We start from the raw sequence: 22,245 nt of genomic DNA, 5'->3' as shown, positions 1-22,245 counted from the left end.
TGGTTTCTCAGTCTTTTTCCTAGTGCCGGTTTGAAGTTCCTGCAGTTTTCACTGTAAAACCGAGTTGGAGCTAGTACCTCCCCATATATATGTATGGATTGGAGTTTGCAACTGAAAAGAAACTTTGTGTTCCCAACAAGCTAGGTGAAGGACGGCTTTCACACACACTTATTTTTCAGAAATGAGCATGTGGAGAGACGTTCGTTCATCTAGCACATAGGAAACGGGTTGCATTAGAAATTTTACTGTGGTTTCTCGGTCTGTTTCCTATTGCCTGTTTGAAGTTCCTGCAGTTTTCACTGTAACCGAGTTGGAGCTAGTACCTCCCCATATATATGTATGGATTGGAGTTTGCAACTGAAAAGAAACTTTGTGTTCCCAACAAGCTAGGTGAAGGACGGCTTTCACACACACTTATCTCTCAGAACAGAGCATGTGGAGAGACGTTCGTTCATCTAGCACAAAGGGAACTGGTTGCAGGAGAAACTTTACTGTGGTTTCTAAGTCTGTTTCCTAGTGCCGGTTTGAAGTTCCTGCAGTTTACACTGTAAAACCGAGTTGGAGCTAGTACCTCCCCATATATATGTATGGAGTGGAGTTTGCAACTGAAAAGAAACTTTGTGTTCCCAACAAGCTAGGTGAAAGACGGCTTTCACACACACTTATCTCTCAGAACTGAGCATGTGGATGGACGTTCGTTCATCTAGCACATAGGAAACGGGTTGCAGGAGAAACTTTTACTCTGGTTTCTCAGTCTGTTTCCTAGTGCTGGTTTGAAGTTCCTGCATTTTTCACTGTAAAACCGAGTTGGAGCTAGTACCTCCACATATATATGTATGGAGTGGAGTTTGCAACTGAAAAGATACTTTGTGTTCCCAACAAGCTAGGTGAAGGACGGCTTTCTCACACAATTATCTCTCAGAAATGAGCATTTGGAGAGTCGTTCCTTCATCTTGCACAAAGGGAACGGGTTGCAGGAGAAACTTTTACTGTGGTTTCTCGGTCTGTTTCCTATTGCCGGTTTGAAGTTCCTGCAGTTTTCACTGTAAAACCGAGTTGGAGGTAGTACCTCCCCATATATATTTATGGAGTGGAGTTTGCAACTGAAAAGAAACTTTGTGTTCCCAACAACCTAGGTGAAGGACGGCTTTCACACACACTTATCTCTCAGAACTGAGCATGTGGAGAGACGGTCGTTCATCTAGCAAAAAGGGAATGGGTTGCAGGAGAAACTTTTACTCGGGATTCTCAGTCTGTTTCCTAGTGGCGGTTTTAAGTTCCTGCAGTTTTCACTGCAAAACCGAGTTGGAGCTAGTACCTCCCCATATATATTTATTGAGTGATGATTGCAACTGATAAGAAACTTTGTGTTCCCAACAAGCTTGGTGAAGGACGGCTTTCACACACACTTTTCTCTCAGAACTGAGCATGTGGAGAGACGTTCGTTCATCTAGCACAAAGGGAACGGGTTGCAGGATAAAATTTTACTCTGGTTTCTCAGTTTGTTTCCTAGTGCCGGTTTGAAGTTCCTGCAGTTTTCACTGTAAAACCGAGTTGGAGCTAGTACCTCCCCATATATATGTATGGATTGGAGTTTGCAACTGAAAAGAAACTTTGTGTTCCCAACAAGCTAGGTGAAGGACGGCTTTCACACACACTTATCTCTCAGAACTGAGCATGTGGAGAGACGTTCGTTCATCTAGCACTAAGGGAACGGGTTGCATGAGAAACTTTTACTCTGGTTTCTCAGTCTGTTTCCTAGTGCCGGTTTGAAGTTCTTGCAGTTTACACTGTAAAAACGAGTTGGAGCTTGTACCTCCCCATATATATGTATGGAGTGGAGTTTGCAACTGAAAAGAAACTTTGTGTTCCCAAAAAGCTAGGTGAAGGACGGCTTTCACACACACATATCTCTCAGAACTGAGCATGTGGAGAGACGTTCGTTCATCTAGCACAAAGGGAACGGGTTTCAGGAGAAACTTTTAATCTGGTTTCTCAGTCTGTTTCCTAGTGCCGGTTTGAAGTTCCTGCAGTTTTCACAGTAAAACCGAGTTGGAGCTAGTACCTCCCCATATATATGTATGGAGTGGAGTTTGCAACTGAAAAGAAACTTTGTGTTCCCAACAAGCTAGGTGAAGGACGGCTTTCACACACACTTATCTTTCAGAAATGAGCATGTGGAGAGACGTTCGTTCATCTAGCACATAGGAAACGGGTTGCATTAGAAATTTTACTGTGGTTTCTCGGTCTGTTTCCTATTGCCTGTTTGAAGTTCCTGCAGTTTTCACTGTAAAACCGAGTTGGTGCTAGTACCTCCCCATATATATCTATGGATTGGAGTTTGCAACTGAAAAGAAACTTTGTGTTCCCAACAAGCTAGGTGAAGGACGGCTTTCACACACACTTATCTCTCAGAACAGAGCATGTGGAGAGACGTTCGTTCATCTAGCACAAAGGGAGCTGGTTGCAGGAGAAACTTTACTGTGGTTTCTAAGTCTCTTTCCTAGTGCCGGTTTGAAGTTCCTGCAGTTTACACTCTAAAACCGAGTTGGAACTAGTACCTCCCCATATATATATGTATGGAGTGGAGTTTGCAACTGAAAAGAAACTTTGTGTTCCTAACAAGCTAAGTGAAGGACGGCTTTCAGACACAATTTTCTCTCAGACCTGAGCATGTCGGGAGACTTTCGTTCATCTAGCACAAAGGGAACGGGTTGCAGGAGAAACTTTTACTGTGGTTTCTCAGTCTGTTTCCTAGTGCCGGTTTGAAGTTCCTGCATTTTTCAATGTAAAACCGAGTTGGAGCTAGTACCTCCCCATATATATGTATGGAATGGATTTTGCAACTGAAAAGAAACTTTGTGTTCCCAACAAGCTAGGTGAAGGACGGCTTTCTCACACACTTATCTCTCAGAAATGAGCATTTGGAGAGTCGTTCCTTCATCTAGCACAAAGGGAACGGGTTGCAGGAGAAACTTTTACTGTGGTTTCTCAGTCTGTTTCCTAGTGCCGGTTTGAAGTTCCTGCATTTTTCACTGTAAAACCGAGTTGGAGCTAGTACATCCCCATATATATGTATGGATTGGGGTTTGCAACTGAAAAGAAACTTTGTGTTCCCAACAAGCAAGGTGAAGGTCGTCTTTCACACACACTTATCTCTCAGAACTGAGCATGTGGAGAGCAGTTCGTTCATCTAGCACAAAGGGAACGGGTTGCAGGAGAAACTTTTACTCTGGTTTCTCAGTCTGTTTCCTAGTGCCGGTTTGAAGTTCCTGCAGTTTTCACTGTAAAACCGAGTTGGAGATAGTACCTCCCCATATATATGTATGGAGAAGAGTTTGCAACTGAAAAGAAACTTTGTGTTCCCAACAACCTAGGTGAAGGACGGCTTTCACACACACTTATCTCTCAGAACTGAGCATGTGGTGGGACGTTCTTTCATCTAGCACAAAGGGAACGGGTTGCATTAGAAACTTTTACTGTGGTTTCTCGGTCTGTTTCCTATTGCCGGTTTGAAGTTCCTGCAGTTTTCACTGTAGAACCGAGTTGGAGGTAGTACCTCCCCATATATATTTATGGAGTGGAGTTTGCAACTGAAAAGAAACTTTGTGTTCCCAACAAGGTAGTTGAAGGACGGCTTTCACACACACTTATCTCTCAGAAATGAGCATGTGGAGAGACGGTCGTTCATCTAGCAAAAAGGGAATGGGTTGCAGGAGAAACTTTTACTCGGGATTCTCAGTCTGTTTCCTAGTGGCGGTTTTAAGTTCCTGCAGTTTTCACTGCAAAACCGAGTTGGAGCTAGTACCTCCCCATATATATTTATTGAGTGGTGTTTGCAACTGAAAAGAAACTTTGTGTTCCCAACAAGCTAGGTGAAGGACGGCTTTCACACACACTTTTCTCTCAGAACTGAGCATGTGGAGAGACGTTCGTTCATCTAGCTAAAGGGAACGGGTTTCAGGAGAAACTTTTAATCTGGTTTCTCAGTCTGTTTCCTAGTGCCGGTTTGAAGTTCCTGCAGTTTTCACAGTAAAACCGAGTTGGAGCTAGTACCTCCCCATATATATGTATGGAGTGGAGTTTGCAACTGAAAAGAAACTTTGTGTTCCCAACAAGCTAGGTGAAGGACGGCTTTCACACACACTTATCTTTCAGAAATGAGCATGTGGAGAGACGTTCGTTCATCTAGCACATAGGAAACGGGTTGCATTAGAAATTTTACTGTGGTTTCTCGGTCTGTTTCCTATTGCCTGTTTGAAGTTCCTGCAGTTTTCACTGTAAAACCGAGTTGGTGCTAGTACCTCCCCATATATATGTATGGATTGGAGTTTGCAACTGAAAAGAAACTTTGTGTTCCCAACAAGCTAGGTGAAGGACGGCTTTCACACACACTTATCTCTCAGAACAGAGCATGTGGAGAGACGTTCGTTCATCTAGCACAAAGGGAGCTGTTTGCAGGAGAAACTTTACTGTGGTTTCTAAGTCTGTTTCCTAGTGCCGGTTTGAAGTTCCTGCAGTTTACACTGTAAAACCGAGTTGGAGCTAGTACCTAACCATATATATGTATGGAGTGGAGTTTGCAACTGAAAAGAAACTTTGTGTTCCCAACAAGCTAGGTGAAAGACGGCTTTCACACACACTTATCTCTCAGAACTGAGCATGTGGAGGGACGTTCGTTCATCTAGCACATAGGAAACGGGTTGCAGGAGAAACTTTTACTCTGGTTTCTCAGTCTGTTTCCTAGTGCTGGTTTGAAGTTCCTGCATTTTTCACTGTAAAACCGAGTTGGAGCTAGTACCTCCACATATATATGTATGGAGTGGAGTTTGCAACTGAAAAGATACTTTGTGTTCCCAACAAGCTAGGTGAAGGACGGCTTTCACACACAATTATCTCTCAGAACTGAGCATATTGAGAGACGTTCGTTCATCTAGCACAAAGGGAACGGTTTGCAGGAGAAAATTTTACTGTGGTTTCTCAGTTTGTTTCCTAGTGCCGGTATGAAGTTCCTGCAGTTTTCACTGTAAAACCGAGTTGGAGCTAGTACCTCCCCATATATATGTATGGAGTGGAGTTTGCAACTGAAAATAAACTTTGTCTTCCCAACAAGCTAGGTGAAGGACGGCTTTCACACACACTTATCTCTCAGAACTGAGCGTGTGGAGAGATGTTCGTTCATCTAGCACAAAGGGAACGGGTTGCAGGAGAAACTTTTACTCTGGTTTCTCAGTCTGTTTCCTAGTGCCGGTTTGAAGTTCCTGCAGTTTTCACTCTAAAACCGAGTTGGAACTAGTACCTCCCCATATATATATGTATGGAGTGGAGTTTGCAACTGAAAAGAAACTTTGTGTTCCTAACAAGCTAAGTGAAGGACGGCTTTCAGACACAATTTTCTCTCAGACCTGAGCATGTCGGGAGACTTTCGTTCATCTAGCACAAAGGGAACGGGTTGCAGGAGAAACTTTTACTGTGGTTTCTCAGTCTGTTTCCTAGTGCCGGTTTGAAGTTCCTGCATTTTTCACTGTAAAACCGAGTTGGAGCTAGTACCTCCCCATATATATGTATGGAATGGAGTTTGCAACTGAAAAGAAACTTTGTGTTCCCAACAAGCTAGGTGAAGGACGGCTTTCTCACACACTTATCTCTCAGAAATGAGCATTTGGAGAGTCGTTCCTTCATCTAGCACAAAGGGAACGGGTTGCAGGAGAAACTTTTACTGTGGTTTCTCAGTCTGTTTCCTAGTGCCGGTTTGAAGTTCCTGCATTTTTCACTGTAAAACCGAGTTGGAGCTAGTACATCCCCATATATATGTATGGATTGGAGTTTGCAACTGAAAAGAAAATTTGTGTTCCCAACAAGCTAGGTGAAGGTCGTCTTTCACACACACTTATCTCTCAGAACTGAGCATGTGGAGAGCAGTTCGTTCATCTAGCACAAAGGGAACGGGTTGCAGGAGAAACTTTTACTCTGGTTTCTCAGTCTGTTTCCTAGTGCCGGTTTGAAGTTCCTGCAGTTTTCACTGTAAAACCGAGTTGGAGATAGTACCTCCCCATATATATGTATGGAGAAGAGTTTGCAACTGAAAAGAAACTTTGTGTTCCCAACAACCTAGGTGAAGGACGGCTTTCACACACACTTATCTCTCAGAACTGAGCATGTGGTGGGACGTTCTTTCATCTAGCACAAAGGGAACGGGTTGCATTAGAAACTTTTACTGTGGTTTCTCGGTCTGTTTCCTATTGCCGGTTTGAAGTTCCTGCAGTTTTCACTGTAAAACCGAGTTGGAGGTAGTACCTCCCCATATATATTTATGGAGTGGAGTTTGCAACTGAAAAGAAACTTTGTGTTCCCAACAAGGTAGTTGAAGGACGGCTTTCACACACACTTATCTCTCAGAAATGAGCATGTGGAGAGACGGTCGTTCATCTAGCAAAAAGGGAATGGTTGCAGGAGAAACTTTTACTCGGGATTCTCAGTCTGTTTCCTAGTGGCGGTTTTAAGTTCCTGCAGTTTTCACTGCAAAACCGAGTTGGAGCTAGTACCTCCCCATATATATTTATTGAGTGGTGTTTGCAACTGAAAAGAAACTTTGTGTTCCCAACAAGCTAGGTGAAGGACGGCTTTCACACACACTTTTCTCTCAGAACTGAGCATGTGGAGAGACGTTCGTTCATCTAGCTAAAGGGAACGGGTTGCAGGATAAACTTTTACTCTGGTTTCTCAGTTTGTTTCCTAGTGCCGGTTTGAAGTTCCTGCAGTTTTCACTGTAAAACCGAGTTGGAGCTAGTACGTCCCCATATATATGTATGGATTGGAGTTTGCAAGTGAAAAGAAACTTTGTGTTCCCAACAAGCTAGGTGAAGGACGGCTTTCACACACACTTATCTCTCAGAACTGAGCATGTGGAGAGACGTTCGTTCATCTAGCACTAAGGGAACGGGTTGCATGAGAAACTTTTACTCTGTTTTCTCAGTCTGTTTCCTAGTGCCGGTTTGAAGTTCCTGCAGTTTTCACTGTAAAAACGATTTGGAGCTAGTACCTCCCCATATATATGTATGGAGTGGAGTTTGCAACTGAAAAGAAACTTTGTGTTCCCAACAAGCTAGGTGAAGGACGGCTTTCACACACACATATCTCTCAGAACTGAGCATGTGGAGAGACGTTCGTTCATCTAGCACAAAGGGATCGGGTTGCATTAGAAATTTTTACTGTGATTTCTCAGTCTGTTTCCTAGTGCCGGTTTGAAGTTCCTGCATTTTTCACTGTAAAACCGAGTTGGAGCTAGTACCTCCCCATATATATGTATGGAGTGGAGTTTGCAACTGAAAAGAAACTTTGTGTTCCCTACAAGCTAGGTGAAGGACGGCTTTCACACACACTTATCTCTCAGAACTGAGCATGTGGAGAGACGTTCGTTCATCTAGCACAAATGGAACGGGATGCAGGAGAAACTTTTACTCTGGTTTCTAGTCTTTTTCCTAGTGCCGGTTTGAAGTTCCTGCAGTTTTCACTGTAAAACCGAGTTGGAGCTAGTACCTCCCCATATATATGTATGGAGTGGAGTTTGCAACTGAAAAGAAACTTTGTGTTCCCAACAAGCTAGGTGAAGGACTGCTTTCACACACACTTTTCTCTCAGACCTGAGCATGTCGGGAGACTTTCGTTCATCTAGCACAAAGGGAAAGGGTTGCAGGAGAAACTTTTACTGTGGTTTCTCAGTCTGTTTCCTAGTGCCGGTTTGAAGTTCCTGCATTTTTCACTGTAAAACCGAGTTGGAGCTAGTACCTCCCCATATATATGTATGGAGTGGAGTTTGCAACTGAAAAGAAACTTTGTGTTCCCAACAAGCTAGGTGAAGTACGGCTTTCTCACACACATATCTCTCAGAAATGTGCATTTGGAGAGACGTTCCTTCATCTAGCACAAAGGGAACGGGTTGCATGAGAAAATTTTACTGTGGTTTCTCAGTCTGTTTCCTAGTGCCGGTTTGAAGTTCCTACATTTTTCACTGTAAAACCGAGTTGGAGCTACTACCCACCCTTATATATGTATGGATTGGAGTTAGCAACTGAAAAGAAACTTTGTGTTCCCAACAAGCTAGGTGAAGGTCGGCTTTCACACACACTTATCTCTCAGAACTGAGCATGTGGAGAGACGTTCGTTCATCTAGCACAAAGGAAACGGGTTGCAGGAGAAACTTTTACTCTGGTTTCTCAGTCTGTTTCCTAGTGCCGGTTTGAAGTTCCTGCAGTTTTCACTGTAAAACCGAGTTGGAGCTAGTACCTCCCCATATATATGTATGGAGTGGAGTTTGCAACTGAAAAGAAACTTTGTGTTCCCAACAAGCTAGGTGAAGGACGGCTTTCACACACACTTATCTCTCAGAACTGAGCATGTGGTGAGACGTTCGTTCATCTAGCACAAAGGGAATGGGTTGCAGGAGAAACTTTTACTCGGGATTCTCAGTCTGTTTCCTAGTGGCGGTTTTAAGTTCCTGCAGTTTTCACTGCAAAACCGAGTTGGAGCTAGTACCTTCCCATATATATTTATTGAGTGCAGTTTGCAACTGAAAAGAAACTTTGTGTTCCCAACAAGCTAGGTGAAGGACGGCTTTCACACACACTTATCTCTCAGAACTGAGCATGTGGAGAGACGTTCGTTCATCTAGCACAAAGGGAACGGGTTGTAGGAGAAACTTTTACTCTGGTTTCTCAGTCTGTTTCCTAGTGCCGGTTTGAAGTTCCTGCAGTTTTCACTGTAAAACCGAGTTTGAGCTAGTACCTCCCCATATATATGTATGGATTGGAGTTTGCAACTGAAAAGAAACTTTGTGTTACCAACAAGCTAGGTGAAGGACGGCTTTCACACACACTTATCTCTCAGAACTGAGCATGTCGGGAGACGTTCGTTCATCTAGCACAAAGGAACGGGTTTCAGGAGAAACTTTTTCTGTGGTTTCTCAGTCTGTTTCCTAGTGCCGGTTTGAAGTTCCTGCATTTTTCACTGTAAAACAGAGTTGGAGCTAGTACCTCCCCATATATATGTATGGATTGGAATTTGCAACTGAAAAGAAACTTTGTGTTCCCAACAAGCTAGGTTAAGTTCGGTTTTCACACACACTTATCTCTCAGAACTGAGCATGTGGAGAGACGTTCGTTCATCTAGCACAAAGGGAACGGGTTGCAGGAGAAACTTTTACTCTGGTTTCTCAGTCTGTTTCCTAGTGCCGGTTTGAAATTCCTGCAGTTTTCACTGTAAAACCGAGTTGGAGCTAGTACCTCCCTATATATATGTATGGAGTGGAGTTTGCAACTGAAAAGAAACTTTGTGTTCCCTACAAGCTAGGTGAAGGACGGTTTCACACACACTTATCTCTCAGAACTGAGCATGTGGAGAGACGTTCGTTCATCTAGCACAAAGGGAACGGGTTGCATGAGAAACTTTTACTCTGGTTTCTCAGTGTGTTTCCTAGTGCTGGTTTGAAGTTCCTGCAGTTTTCACTGTAAAATCGAGTTGGAGCTAGTACCTCCCCATATATATGTATGGAGTGGAGTTGGCACCTGAAAAGAAACTTTGTGTTCCCAACAAGCTAGGTGAAGGACGGCTTTCACACACACTTTTCTCTCAGACCTGAGCATGTCGGGAGACGTTCGTTCATCTAGCACAAAGGGAACGGTTTGCAGGGGAAACTTTTACTGTGGTTTATCAGTCTCTTTCCTAGTGCCGGTTTGAAGTTCCTGCAGTTTTCACTGTAAAACCGAGTTCGAGCTAGTACTTCCCCATATATATGTATGGAGTGGAGTTTGCAACTGAAAAGAAACTTTGTGTTCCCAACAAGCTAGGTGAAGGACGGCTTTCACACACACTTATCTCTTAGAACTGAGCATGTGGAGAGACGTTCGTTCATCTAGCACAAAGGGAACGGGTTGCAGGAGAAACTTTTACTCTGGTTTCTCAGTCTGTTTCCTAGTGCCGGTTTGAAGTTCCTGCAGTTTTCACTGTAAAACCGAGTTGGAGCTAGTACCTCCCCATATATATGTATGGAGTGGAGTTTGCAACTGAAAAGAAACTTTGTGTTACCAACAAGCTAATGAAGGAAGGCTTTCACACACACTTATCTCTCAGAACTGAGCATGTCGGGAGACGTTCGTTCATCTAGCACAAAGGGAACGGGTTGCAGGAGAAACTTTTACTCTGGTTTCTCAGTCTTTTTCCTAGTGCCGGTTTGAAGTTCCTGCAGTTTTCACTGTAAAACCGAGTTGGAGCTTGTACCTCCCCATATATATGTATGCAGTGGAGTTTGCAACTGAAAAGAAACTTTGTGTTCCCTACAAGCTAGGTGAAGGACGGCTTTCACACACACTTATCTCTCAGAACTGAGCAAGTGGAGAGAAGTTCGTTCATCTAGCACAAAGGGAACGGGTTCCATGAGAAAATTTTTCTCTGGTTTCTCAGTCTGTTTCCTAGTGCCGGTTTGAAGTTCCTGCAGTTTTCACTGTAAAACCGATTTGGAGCTAGTACTTCCCCATATATATGTATGGAGTGGAGTTTGCAACTTAAAAGAAACTTTGTGTTCCCAACAAGCTAGGTGAAGGTCGGCTTTCACACACACTTTTCTCTCAGATCTGAGCATGTCGGGAGACGTTCGTTCATCTAGCACAAAGGGAACGGGTTGCAGGAGAAACTTTTACTGTGGTTTCTCAGTCTCTTTCCTAGTGCCGGTTTGAAGTTCCTGCATTTTTCACTGTAAAACCGAGTTGGAGCTAGTACCTCCCCATATATATGTATGGATTGGAGTTTGCAACTGGAAAGAAACTTTGTGTTCCCAACAAGCTAGGTGAAGTTCGGCTTTCTCACACAATTATCTCTCAGAAATGAGCATGTGGAGAGACGTTCGTTCATCTAGCACAAAGGGAACGGATTGCAGGAGAAACTTTACTGTGGTTTCTCAGTCTGTTTCCTGGTGCCGGTTTGAAGTTCCTGCAGTTTTCACTGTAAAACAGAGTTGGAGCTAGTACCTCCCCATATATATGTAGGGAGTGGAGTTTGCAACTGAAAAGAAACTTTGTGTTCCCAACAAGCTAGGTGAAGGACGGCTTTCACACACACCTATCTCTCAGAATTGAGCATTTGGAGAGACGTTCCTTCATCTAGCACATAGGAAACGGGTTGCAGTAGAAACTTTTACTCTGGTTTCTCAGTCTGTTTCCTAGTGCTTTTTTGAAGTTCCTGCAGTTTTCACTGTAAAACACAGTTGGAGCTAGTACCTCCCCATATATATCTATGGAGTGGAGTTTGCAACTGAAAAGAAACTTTGTGTTCCCAACAAGCAAGGTGAAGGACGGCTTCCACACACACTTATCTCTCAGAACTGAGCATGTGGAGAGACGTTCGTTCATCTAGCACAAAGGGAACGGGTTGCAGGAGAAACTTTTACTCTGGTTTCTCAGTCTTTTTCCTAGTGCCGGTTTGAAGTTCCTGCAGTTTTCACTGTAAAACCGAGTTGGAGCTAGTACCTCCCCATATATATGTATGGAGTGGAGTTTGCAACTGAAAAGAAACTTTGTGTTCCCTACAAGCTAGGTGAAGGACGGCTTTCACACACACTTATCTCTCAGAACTGAGCAAGTGGAGAGACGTTCGTTCATCTAGCACAAAGGGAACGGGTTGCATGAGAAAATTTTACTCTGGTTTCTCAGTCTGTTTCCTAGTGCCGGTTTGAAGTTCCTGCAGTTTTCACTGTAAAACCGAGTTGGAGCTAGTACCTCCCCATATATATGTATGGAGTGGAGTTTGCAACTGAAAAGAACCTTTGTCTTCCCAACAAGCTAGTTGAAGGACGGCTTTCACACACAATTATCTCTCAGAACTGAGCATGTGGAGAGACGTTCGTTCATCTAGCACAAATGGAACGGGTGGCAGGAGAAACTTTTACTGTGGTTTCTCAGTCTGTTTCCTAGTGCCGTTTTGAAGTTCCTGCAGTTTTCACTGTAAAACCGAGTTGGAGCTAGTACTTCCCCATATATATGTATGGATTGGAGTTTGCAACTGAAAAGAAACTTTGTGTTCCCAACAAGCAAGGTGAAGGACGGCTTTCACACACACTTATCTCTCAGAACTGAGCATGTGGAGAGAAGTTCGTTCATCTAGCACAAAGGTAACGGGTTGCAGGAGAAACTTTTACTCTGGTTTCTCAGTCTCTTTCCTAGTGCCGGTTTGAAGTTCTTGCAGTTTTCACTGTAAAACCGAGTTGGAGGTAGTACCTCCCCATATATATGTATGGAGTGGAGTTTGCAACTGAAAAGAAACATTGTGTTCCAAACAAGCTAGTGAAGGACGGCTTTCACACACACATATCTCTCAGAACTGAGCATGTGGAGAGACGTTCGTTCATCTAGCACAAAGGGAACGGGTTGCAGGAGAAACTTTTACTCTGGATTCTCAGTCTGTTTCCTAGTGCCGGTTTGAAGTTCCTGCAGTTATCACTGTAAAACCGAGTTGGAGGTAGTACCTCCCCATATATATGTATGGAGTGGAGTTTGCAACTGAAAAGAAACTTTGTGTTCCCAACAAGCAAGGTGAAGGACTGCTTTCACACACACTTATCTCTCAGAACTGAGCATGTGGAGAGACGTTCGTTCATCTAGCACAAAGGGAACGGGTTGTAGGAGAAACTTTTACTCTGGTTTCTCAGTCTGTTTCCTAGTGCCGGTTTGAAGTTCTTGCAGTTTTCAATGTAAAACAGATTTGGAGCTAGTACTTCCCCATATATATGTATGGAGTGGATTTTGAAACTGAAAAGAAACTTTGTGTTCCCAACAAGCTAGGTGAAGAACGGCTTTAACACACACTTATCTCTCAGAACTGAGCATGTGGAGAGACGTTCGTTCATCTAGCACAAATGTAACGGGTTGCAGGAGAAACTTTTACTGTGGTTTCTCAGTCTGTTTCCTAGTGCCGTTTTGAAGTTCCTGCAGTTTTCACTGTAAAACCGAGTTGGAGCTAGTACTTCCCCATATATATGTATGGAGTGGAGTTTGCAAATGAAAAGAAACTTTGTGTTCCCAACAAGCAAGGGGAAGGACGGCTTTCACACACACTTATCTCTCAGAACTGAGCATGTGGAGAGACGTTCGTTCATCTAGCACAAAGGGAACGGGTTGCAGGAGAAACTTTTACTCTGGTTTCTCAGTCTGTTTCCTAGTGCCGGTTTGAAGTTCCTGCAGTTATCACTGTAAAACCGAGTTGGAGGTAGTACCTCCCCATATATATGTATGGAGTGGAGTTTGCAACTGAAAAGAAACTTTGTGTTCCCAACAAGCAAGGTGAAGGACGGCTTTCACACACACTTATCTCTCAGAACTGAGCATGTGGAGAGACGTTCGTTCATCTAGCACAAAGGGAACGGGTTGTAGGAGAAACTTTTACTCTGGTTTCTCAGTCTGTTTCCTAGTGCCGGTTTGAAGTTCTTGCAGTTTTCAATGTAAAACAGATTTGGAGCTAGTACTTCCCCATATATATGTATGGAGTGGATTTTGCAACTGAAAAGAAACTTTGTGTTCCCAACAAGCAAGGTGAAGGACGGCTTTCACACACACTTATCTCTCAGAACTGAGCATGTGGAGAGACGTTCGTTCATCTAGCACAAAGGGAACGGGTTGCAGGAGAAACTTTTACTCTGGTTTCTCAGTCTCTTTCCTAGTGCCGGTTTGAAGTTCTTGCAGTTTTCAATGTAAAACAGATTTGGAGCTAGTACTTCCCCATATATATGTATGGATTGGAGTTTGCAACTGAAAAGAAACTTTGTGTTCCCAACAAGCAAGTTGAAGGACGGCTTTCACACACACTTATCTCTCAGAACTGAGCATGTGGAGAGACGTTCGTTCATCTAGCACAAAGGGAACGGGTTGCAGGAGAAACTTTTACTCTGGTTTCTCAGTCTCTTTCCTAGTGCCGGTTTGAAGTTCTTGCAGTTTTCACTGTAAAACCGAGTTGGAGGTAGTACCTCCCCATATATATATATGGAGTGGAGTTTGCAACTGAAAAGAAACATTGTGTTCCCAACAAGCTAGGTGAAGGACGGCTTTCACACACACTTATCCCTCAGAACTGAGCATGTGGAGAGACGTTCGTTCATCTAGCACAAAGGGAACGGGTTGCAGGAGAAACTTTTACTCTGGTTTCTCAGTCTGTTTCCTAGTGCCGGTTTGAAGATCCTGCAGTTATCACTGTAAAACCGAGTTGGAGGTAGTACCTCCCCATATATATGTATGGAGTGGAGTTTGCAACTGAAAAGAAACTTTGTGTTCCCAACAAGCAAGGTGAAGGACTGCTTTCACACACACTTATCTCTCAGAACTGAGCATGTGGAGAGACGTTCGTTCATCTAGCACAAAGGGAACGGGTTGTAGGAGAAACTTTTACTCTGGTTTCTCAGTCTGTTTCCTAGTGCCGGTTTGAAGTTCTTGCAGTTTTCAATGTAAAACAGATTTGGAGCTAGTACTTCCCCATATATATGTATGGAGTGGATTTTGAAACTGAAAAGAAACTTTGTGTTCCCAACAAGCTAGGTGAAGAACGGCTTTAACACACACTTATCTCTCAGAACTGAGCATGTGGAGAGACGTTCGTTCATCTAGCACAAATGTAACGGGTTGCAGGAGAAACTTTTACTGTGGTTTCTCAGTCTGTTTCCTAGTGCCGTTTTGAAGTTCCTGCAGTTTTCACTGTAAAACCGAGTTGGAGCTAGTACTTCCCCATATATATGTATGGAGTGGAGTTTGCAACTGAAAAGAAACTTTGTGTTCCCAACAAGCAAGGGGAAGGACGGCTTTCACACACACTTATCTCTCAGAACTGAGCATGTGGAGAGACGTTCGTTCATCTAGCACAAAGGGAACGGGTTGCAGGAGAAACTTTTACTCTGGTTTCTCAGTCTGTTTCCTAGTGCCGGTTTGAAGTTCCTGCAGTTATCACTGTAAAACCGAGTTGGAGGTAGTACCTCCCCATATATATGTATGGAGTGGAGTTTGCAACTGAAAAGAAACTTTGTGTTCCCAACAAGCAAGGTGAAGGACGGCTTTCACACACACTTATCTCTCAGAACTGAGCATGTGGAGAGACGTTCGTTCATCTAGCACAAAGGGAACGGGTTGTAGGAGAAACTTTTACTCTGGTTTCTCAGTCTGTTTCCTAGTGCCGGTTTGAAGTTCTTGCAGTTTTCAATGTAAAACAGATTTGGAGCTAGTACTTCCCCATATATATGTATGGAGTGGATTTTGCAACTGAAAACAAACTTTGTGTTCCCAACAAGCTAGGTGAAGAACGGCTTTAACACACACTTATCTCTCAGAACTGAGCATGTGGAGAGACGTTCGTTCATCTTGCACAAATGTAACGGGTTGCAGGAGAAACTTTTACTGTGGTTTCTCAGTCTGTTTCCTAGTGCCGTTTTGAAGTTCCTGCAGTTTTCACTGTAAAACCGAGTTGGAGCTAGTACTTCCCCATATATATGTATGGATTGGAGCTTGCAACTGAAAAGAAACTTTGTGTTCCCAACAAGCAAGGTGAAGGACGGCTTTCACACACACTTATCTCTCAGAACTGATCATGTGGAGAGACGTTCGTTCATCTAGCACAAAGGGAACGGGTTGCAGGAGAAACTTTTACTCTGGTTTCTCAGTCTTTTTCCTAGTGCCGGTTTGAAGTTCCTGCAGTTTTCACTGTAAAACCGAGTTGGAGCTAGTACCTCCCCATATATATGTATGGAGTGGAATTTGCAACTGAAAAGAAACTTTGTGTTCCCTACAAGCTAGGTGAAGGACGGCTTTCACACACACTTATCTCTCAGAACTGAGCAAGTGGAGAGACGTTCGTTCATCTAGCACAAAGGGAACGGGTTGCATGAGAAAATTTTACTCTGGTTTCTCAGTCTGTTTCCTAGTGCCGGTTTGAAGTTCCTGCAGTTTTCACTGTAAAACCGTGTTGGAGCTAGTACCTCCCCATATATATGTATGGAGTGGAGTTTGCAACTGAAAAGAACCTTTGTGTTCCCAACAAGCTAGTTGAAGGACGGCTTTCACACACAATTATCTCTCAGAAATGAGCATGTGGAGAGACGTTCGTTCATCTAGCACAAATGGAACGGGTTGCAGGAGAAACTTTTACTGTGGTTTCTCAGTCTGTTTCCTAGTGCCGTTTTGAAGTTCCTGCAGTTTTCACTGTAAAACCGAGTTGGAGCTAGTACTTCCCCATATATATGTATGGAGTGGAGTTTGCAACTGAAAAAAACTTTGTGTTCCCAACAAGCAAGGTGAAGGACGGCTTTCACACACACTTATCTCTCAGAACTGAGCATGTGGAGAGACGTTCGTTCATCTAGCACAAAGGGAACGGGTTGCAGGAGAAGCTTTTACTCTGGTTTCTCAGTCTGTTTCCTAGTGCCGGTTTGAAGTTCCTGCAGTTATCACTGTAAAACCGAGTTGGAGGTAGTACCTCCCCATATATATGTATGGAGTGGAGTTTGCAACTGAAAAGAAACTTTGTGTTCCCAACAAGCAAGGTGAAGGACGGCTTTCACACACACTTATCTCTCAGAACTGAGCATGTGGAGAGACGTTCGTTCATCTAGCACAAAGGGAACGGGTTGTAGGAGAAACTTTTACTCTGGTTTCTCAGTCTGTTTCCTAGTGCCGGTTTGAAGTTCTTGCAGTTTTCAATGTAAAACAGATTTGGAGCTAGTACTTCCCCATATATATGTATGGAGTGGATTTTGCAACTGAAAAGAAACTTTGTGTTCCCAACAAGCTAGGTGAAGAACGGCTTTAACACACACTTATCTCTCAGAACTGAGCATGTGGAGAGACGTTCGTTCATCTTGCACAAATGTAACGGGTTGCAGGAGAAACTTTTACTGTGGTTTCTCAGTCTGTTTCCTAGTGCCGTTTTGAAGTTCCTGCAGTTTTCACTGTAAAACCGAGTTGGAGCTAGTACTTCCCCATATATATGTATGGATTGGAGCTTGCAACTGAAAAGAAACTTTGTGTTCCCAACAAGCAAGGTGAAGGACGGCTTTCACACACACTTATCTCTCAGAACTGATCATGTGGAGAGACGTTCGTTCATCTAGCACAAAGGGAACGGGTTGCAGGAGAAACTTTTACTCTGGTTTCTCAGTCTTTTTCCTAGTGCCGGTTTGAAGTTCCTGCAGTTTTCACTGTAAAACCGAGTTGGAGCTAGTACCTCCCCATATATATGTATGGAGTGGAATTTGCAACTGAAAAGAAACTTTGTGTTCCCTACAAGCTAGGTGAAGGACGGCTTTCACACACACTTATCTCTCAGAACTGAGCAAGTGGAGAGACGTTCGTTCATCTAGCACAAAGGGAACGGGTTGCATGAGAAAATTTTACTCTGGTTTCTCAGTCTGTTTCCTAGTGCCGGTTTGAAGTTCTTGCAGTATTCACTGTAAAACCGAGTTGGAGTTAGTACCTCCCCATATATATGTATGGAGTGGAGTTTGCAACTGAAAAGAACCTTTGTGTTCCCAACAAGCTAGTTGAAGGACGGCTTTCACACACAATTATCTCTCAGAACTGAGCATGTGGAGAGACGTTCGTTCATCTAGCACAAATGGAACGGGTTGCAGGAGAAACTTTTACTGTGGATTCTCAGTCTGTTTCCTAGTGCCGTTTTGAAGTTCCTGCAGTTTTCACTGTAAAACCGAGTTGGAGCTAGTACTTCCCCATATATATGTATGGAGTGGAGTTTGCAACTGAAAAAAACTTTGTGTTCCCAACAAGCAAGGTGAAGGACGGCTTTCACACACACTTATCTCTCAGAACTGAGCATGTGGAGAGACGTTCGTTCATCTAGCACAAAGGGAACGGGTTGCAGGAGAAGCTTTTACTCTGGTTTCTCAGTCTGTTTCCTAGTGCCGGTTTGAAGTTCCTGCAGTTTTCATTGTAAAACCGAGTTGGAGGTAGTACCTCCCCATATATATGTATGGAGTGGAGTTTGCAACTGAAAAGAAACTTTGTGTTCCCAACAAGAAAGTTGAAGGACGGCTTTCACACACACTTATCTCTCAGAACTGAGCATGTGGAGAGACGTTCGTTCATCTAGCACAAAGGGAACGGGTTGCAGGAGAAACTTTTACTCTGGTTTCTCAGTCTGTTTCTTAGTGCCGGTTTGAAGTTCTTGCAGTTTTCACTGTAAAACAGATTTGGAGCTAGTACTTGCCCATATATATGTATGGAGTGGAGTTTGCAACTGAAAAGAATCTTTGTTTTCCCAACAAGCTAGGTGAAGAACGGCTTTAACACACACTTATCTTTCAGAACTGAGCATGTGGAGAGACGTTCGTTCATCTAGCACAAATGTAACGGGTTGCAGGAGAAACTTTTACTGTGGTTTCTCAGTGTGTTTCCTAGTGCCGTTTTTAAGTTCCTGCAGTTTTCACTGTAAAACCGAGTTGGAGCTAGTACTTCCCCATATATATGTATGGAGTGGAGTTTGCAACTGAAAAGAAACTTTGTGTTCCCAACAAACAAGGTGAAGGACGGCTTTCACACACACTTATCTCTCAGAACTGAGCATGTGGAGAGACGTTCGTTCATCTAGCACAAAGGGAACGGGTTGCAGGAGAAACTTTTACTCTGGTTTCTCAGTCTCTTTCCTAGTGCCGGTTTGAAGTTCTTGCAGTTTTCACTGTAAAACCGAGTTGGAGGTAGTACCTCCCCATATATATGTATGGAGTGGAGTTTGCAACTGAAAAGAAACTTTGTGTTCCCAACAAGCTAGGTGAAGGACGGCTTTCACACACACTTATCTCTCAGAACTGAGCATGTGGAGAGACGTTCGTTCATCTAGCACAAAGGGAATGGGTTGCAGGAGAAACTTTTACTCGGGATTCTCAGTCTGCTTCCTAGTGGCTGTTTTAAGTTCCTGCAGTTTTCACTGCAAAACCGAGTTGGAGCTAGTACATCCCCATATATATATATTGAGTGCAGTTTGCAACTGAAAAGAAACTTTGTGTTCCCAACAAGCTAGGTGAAGGACGGCTTTCACACACACTTTTCTCTCAGAACTGAGCATGTGGAGAGACGTTCGTTCATCTAGCACAAAGGGAACGTGTTGAAGTAGAAACTTTTACTCTGGTTTCTCAGTCTGTTTCCTAGTGCCGGTTTGAAGTTCCTGCAGTTTTCACTGTAAAACCGAGTTGGAGCTAGTACCTCCCCATATATATGTATGGAGTGGAGTTTGCAACAGAAAAGAAACTTTGTGTTACCAAAAAGCTAGGTGAAGGACGGCTTTCACACACACTTATCTCTCAGAACTGAGCATGTGGAGAGACGTTCGTTCATCTAGCACAAATGTAACGGGTTGCAGGAGAAACTTTTACTCTGGTTTCTCAGTCTGTTTCCTAGTGCCGTTTTGAAGTTCCTGCAGTTTTCACTGTAAAACCGAGTTGGAGCTAGTACTTCCCCATATATATGTATGGATTGGAGTTTGCAACTGAAAAGAAACTTTGTGTTCCCAACAAGCAAGGTGAAGGACGGCTTTCACACACACTTATCTCTCAGAACTGATCATGTGGAGAGACGTTCGTTCATCTAGCACAAAGGGAACGGGTTGCAGGAGAAACTTTTACTCTGGTTTCTCAGTCTTTTTCCTAGTGCCGGTTTGAAGTTCCTGCAGTTTTCACTGTAAAACCGAGTTGGAGCTAGTACCTCCCCATATATATGTATGGAGTGGAATTTGCAACTGAAAAGAAACTTTGTGTTCCCTACAAGCTAGGTGAAGGACGGCTTTCACACACACTTATCTCTCAGAACTGAGCAAGTGGAGAGACGTTCGTTCATCTAGCACAAAGGGAACGGGTTGCATGAGAAAATTTTACTCTGGTTTCTCAGTCTATTTCCTAGTGCCGGTTTGAAGTTCCTGCAGTTTTCACTGTAAAACCGAGTTGGAGCTAGTACCTCCCCATATATATGTATGGAGTGGAGTTTGCAACTGAAAAGAACCTTTGTGTTCCCAACAAGCTAGTTGAAGTACGGCTTTCACACACAATTATCTCTCAGAACTGAGCATGTGGAGAGACGTTCGTTCATCTAGCACAAATGGAACGGGTTGCAGGAGAAACTTTTACTGTGGTTTCTCAGTCTGTTTCCTAGGGCCGTTTTGAAGTTCCTGCAGTTTTCACTGTAAAACCGAGTTGGAGCTAGTACTTCCCCATATATATGTATGGAGTGGAGTTTGCAACTGAAAAAAACTTTGTGTTCCCAACAAGCAAGGTGAAGGACGGCTTTCACACACACTTATCTCTCAGAACTGAGCATGTGGAGAGACGTTCGTTCATCTAGCACAAAGGGAACGGGTTGCAGGGGAAGCTTTTACTCTGGTTTCTCAGTCTGTTTCCTAGTGCCGGTTTGAAGTTCCTGCAGTTTTCACTGTAAAACCGAGTTGGAGGTAGTACCTCCCCATATATATGTATGGAGTGGAGTTTGCAACTGAAAAGAAACTTTGTGTTCCCAACAAGCAAGGTGAAGGACGGCTTTCACACACACTTATCTCTCAGAACTGAGCATGTGGAGAGACGTTCGTTCATCTAGCACAAAGGGAACGGGTTGTAGGAGAAACTTTTACTCTGGTTTCTCAGTCTGTTTCCTAGTGCCGGTTTGAAGTTCTTGCAGTTTTCACTGTAAAACAGATTTGGAGCTAGTACTTGCCCATATATATGTATGGAGTGGAGTTTGCAACTGAAAAGAATCTTTGTTTTCCCAACAAGCTAGGTGAAGAACGGCTTTAACACACACTTATCTCTCAGAACTGAGCATGTGGAGAGACGTTCGTTCATCTAGCACAAATGTAACGGGTTGCAGGAGAAACTTTTACTGTGGTTACTCAGTCTGTTTCCTAGTGCCGTTTTTAAGTTCCTGCAGTTTTCACTGTAAAACCGAGTTGGAGCTAGTACTTCCCCATATATATGTATGGAGTGGAGTTTGCAACTGAAAAGAAACTTTGTGTTCCCAACAAGCAAGGTGAAGGACGGCTTTCACACACACTTATCTCTCAGAACTGAGCATGTGGAGAGACGTTCGTTCATCTAGCACAAAGGGAACGGGTTGCAGGAGAAACTTTTACTCTAGTTTCTCAGTCTGTTTCCTAGTGCCGGTTTGAAGTTCTTGCAGTTTTCACTGTAAAACCGAGTTGGAGGTAGTACCTCCCCATATATATGTATGGAGTGGAGTTTGCAACTGAAAAGAAACTTTGTGTTCCCAACAAGCTAGGTGAAGGACGGCTTTCACACACACTTATCTCTCAGAACTGAGCATGTGGAGAGACGTTCGTTCATCTAGCACAAAGGGAATGGGTTGCAGGAGAAACTTTTACTCGGGATTCTCAGTCTGCTTCCTAGTGGCTGTTTTAAGTTCCTGCAGTTTTCACTGCAAAACCGAGTTGGAGCTAGTACATCCCCATATATATATATTGAGTGCAGTTTGCAACTGAAAAGAAACTTTGTGTTCCCAACAAGCTAGGTGAAGGACGGCTTTCACACACACTTTTCTCTCAGAACTGAGCATGTGGAGAGACGTTCGTTCATCTAGCACAAAGGGAACGGGTTGCAGGAGAAACATTTACTGTGGTTTCTCAGTCTGTTTCCTAGTGCCGGTTTGAAGTTCCTGCATTTTTCACTGTAAAACCGAGTTGGAGCTAGTACCTCCCCATATATATGTATGGATTGCATTTTGCAACTGAAAAGAAACTTTGTGTTCCCAACAAGCTAGGTGAAGATCGGCTTTCTCACACAATTATCTCTCAGAAATGAGCATGTGGAGAGACGTTCGTTCATCTAGCACAAAGGGAACGGATTGCAGGAGAAACTTTACTGTGGTTTCTCACTCTGTTTCCTGGTGCCGGTTTGAAGTTCCTGCAGTTTTCACTGTAAAACAGAGTTGGAGCTAGTACCTCCCCATATATATGTATGGAGTGGAGTTTGCAACTGAAAAGAAACTTTGTGTTCCCAACAAGCTAGGTGAAGGACGGCTTTCACACACACCTATCTCTCAGAATTGAGCATTTGGAGAGACGTTCCTTCATCTAGCACATAGGAAACGGGTTGCAGTAGAAACTTTTACTCTGGTTTCTCAGTCTGTTTCCTAGTGCTTATTTGAAGTTCCTGCAGTTTTCACTGTAAAACCGAGTTGGAGCTAGTACCTCCCCATATATATGTATGGAGTG

Source organism: Camelus bactrianus, chromosome 8, assembly GCF_048773025.1.
Source record: "Camelus bactrianus isolate YW-2024 breed Bactrian camel chromosome 8, ASM4877302v1, whole genome shotgun sequence".
Classification (NCBI taxonomy): Eukaryota; Metazoa; Chordata; class Mammalia; order Artiodactyla; family Camelidae; genus Camelus; species Camelus bactrianus.
This window is presented reverse-complemented; position numbering follows the sequence as displayed.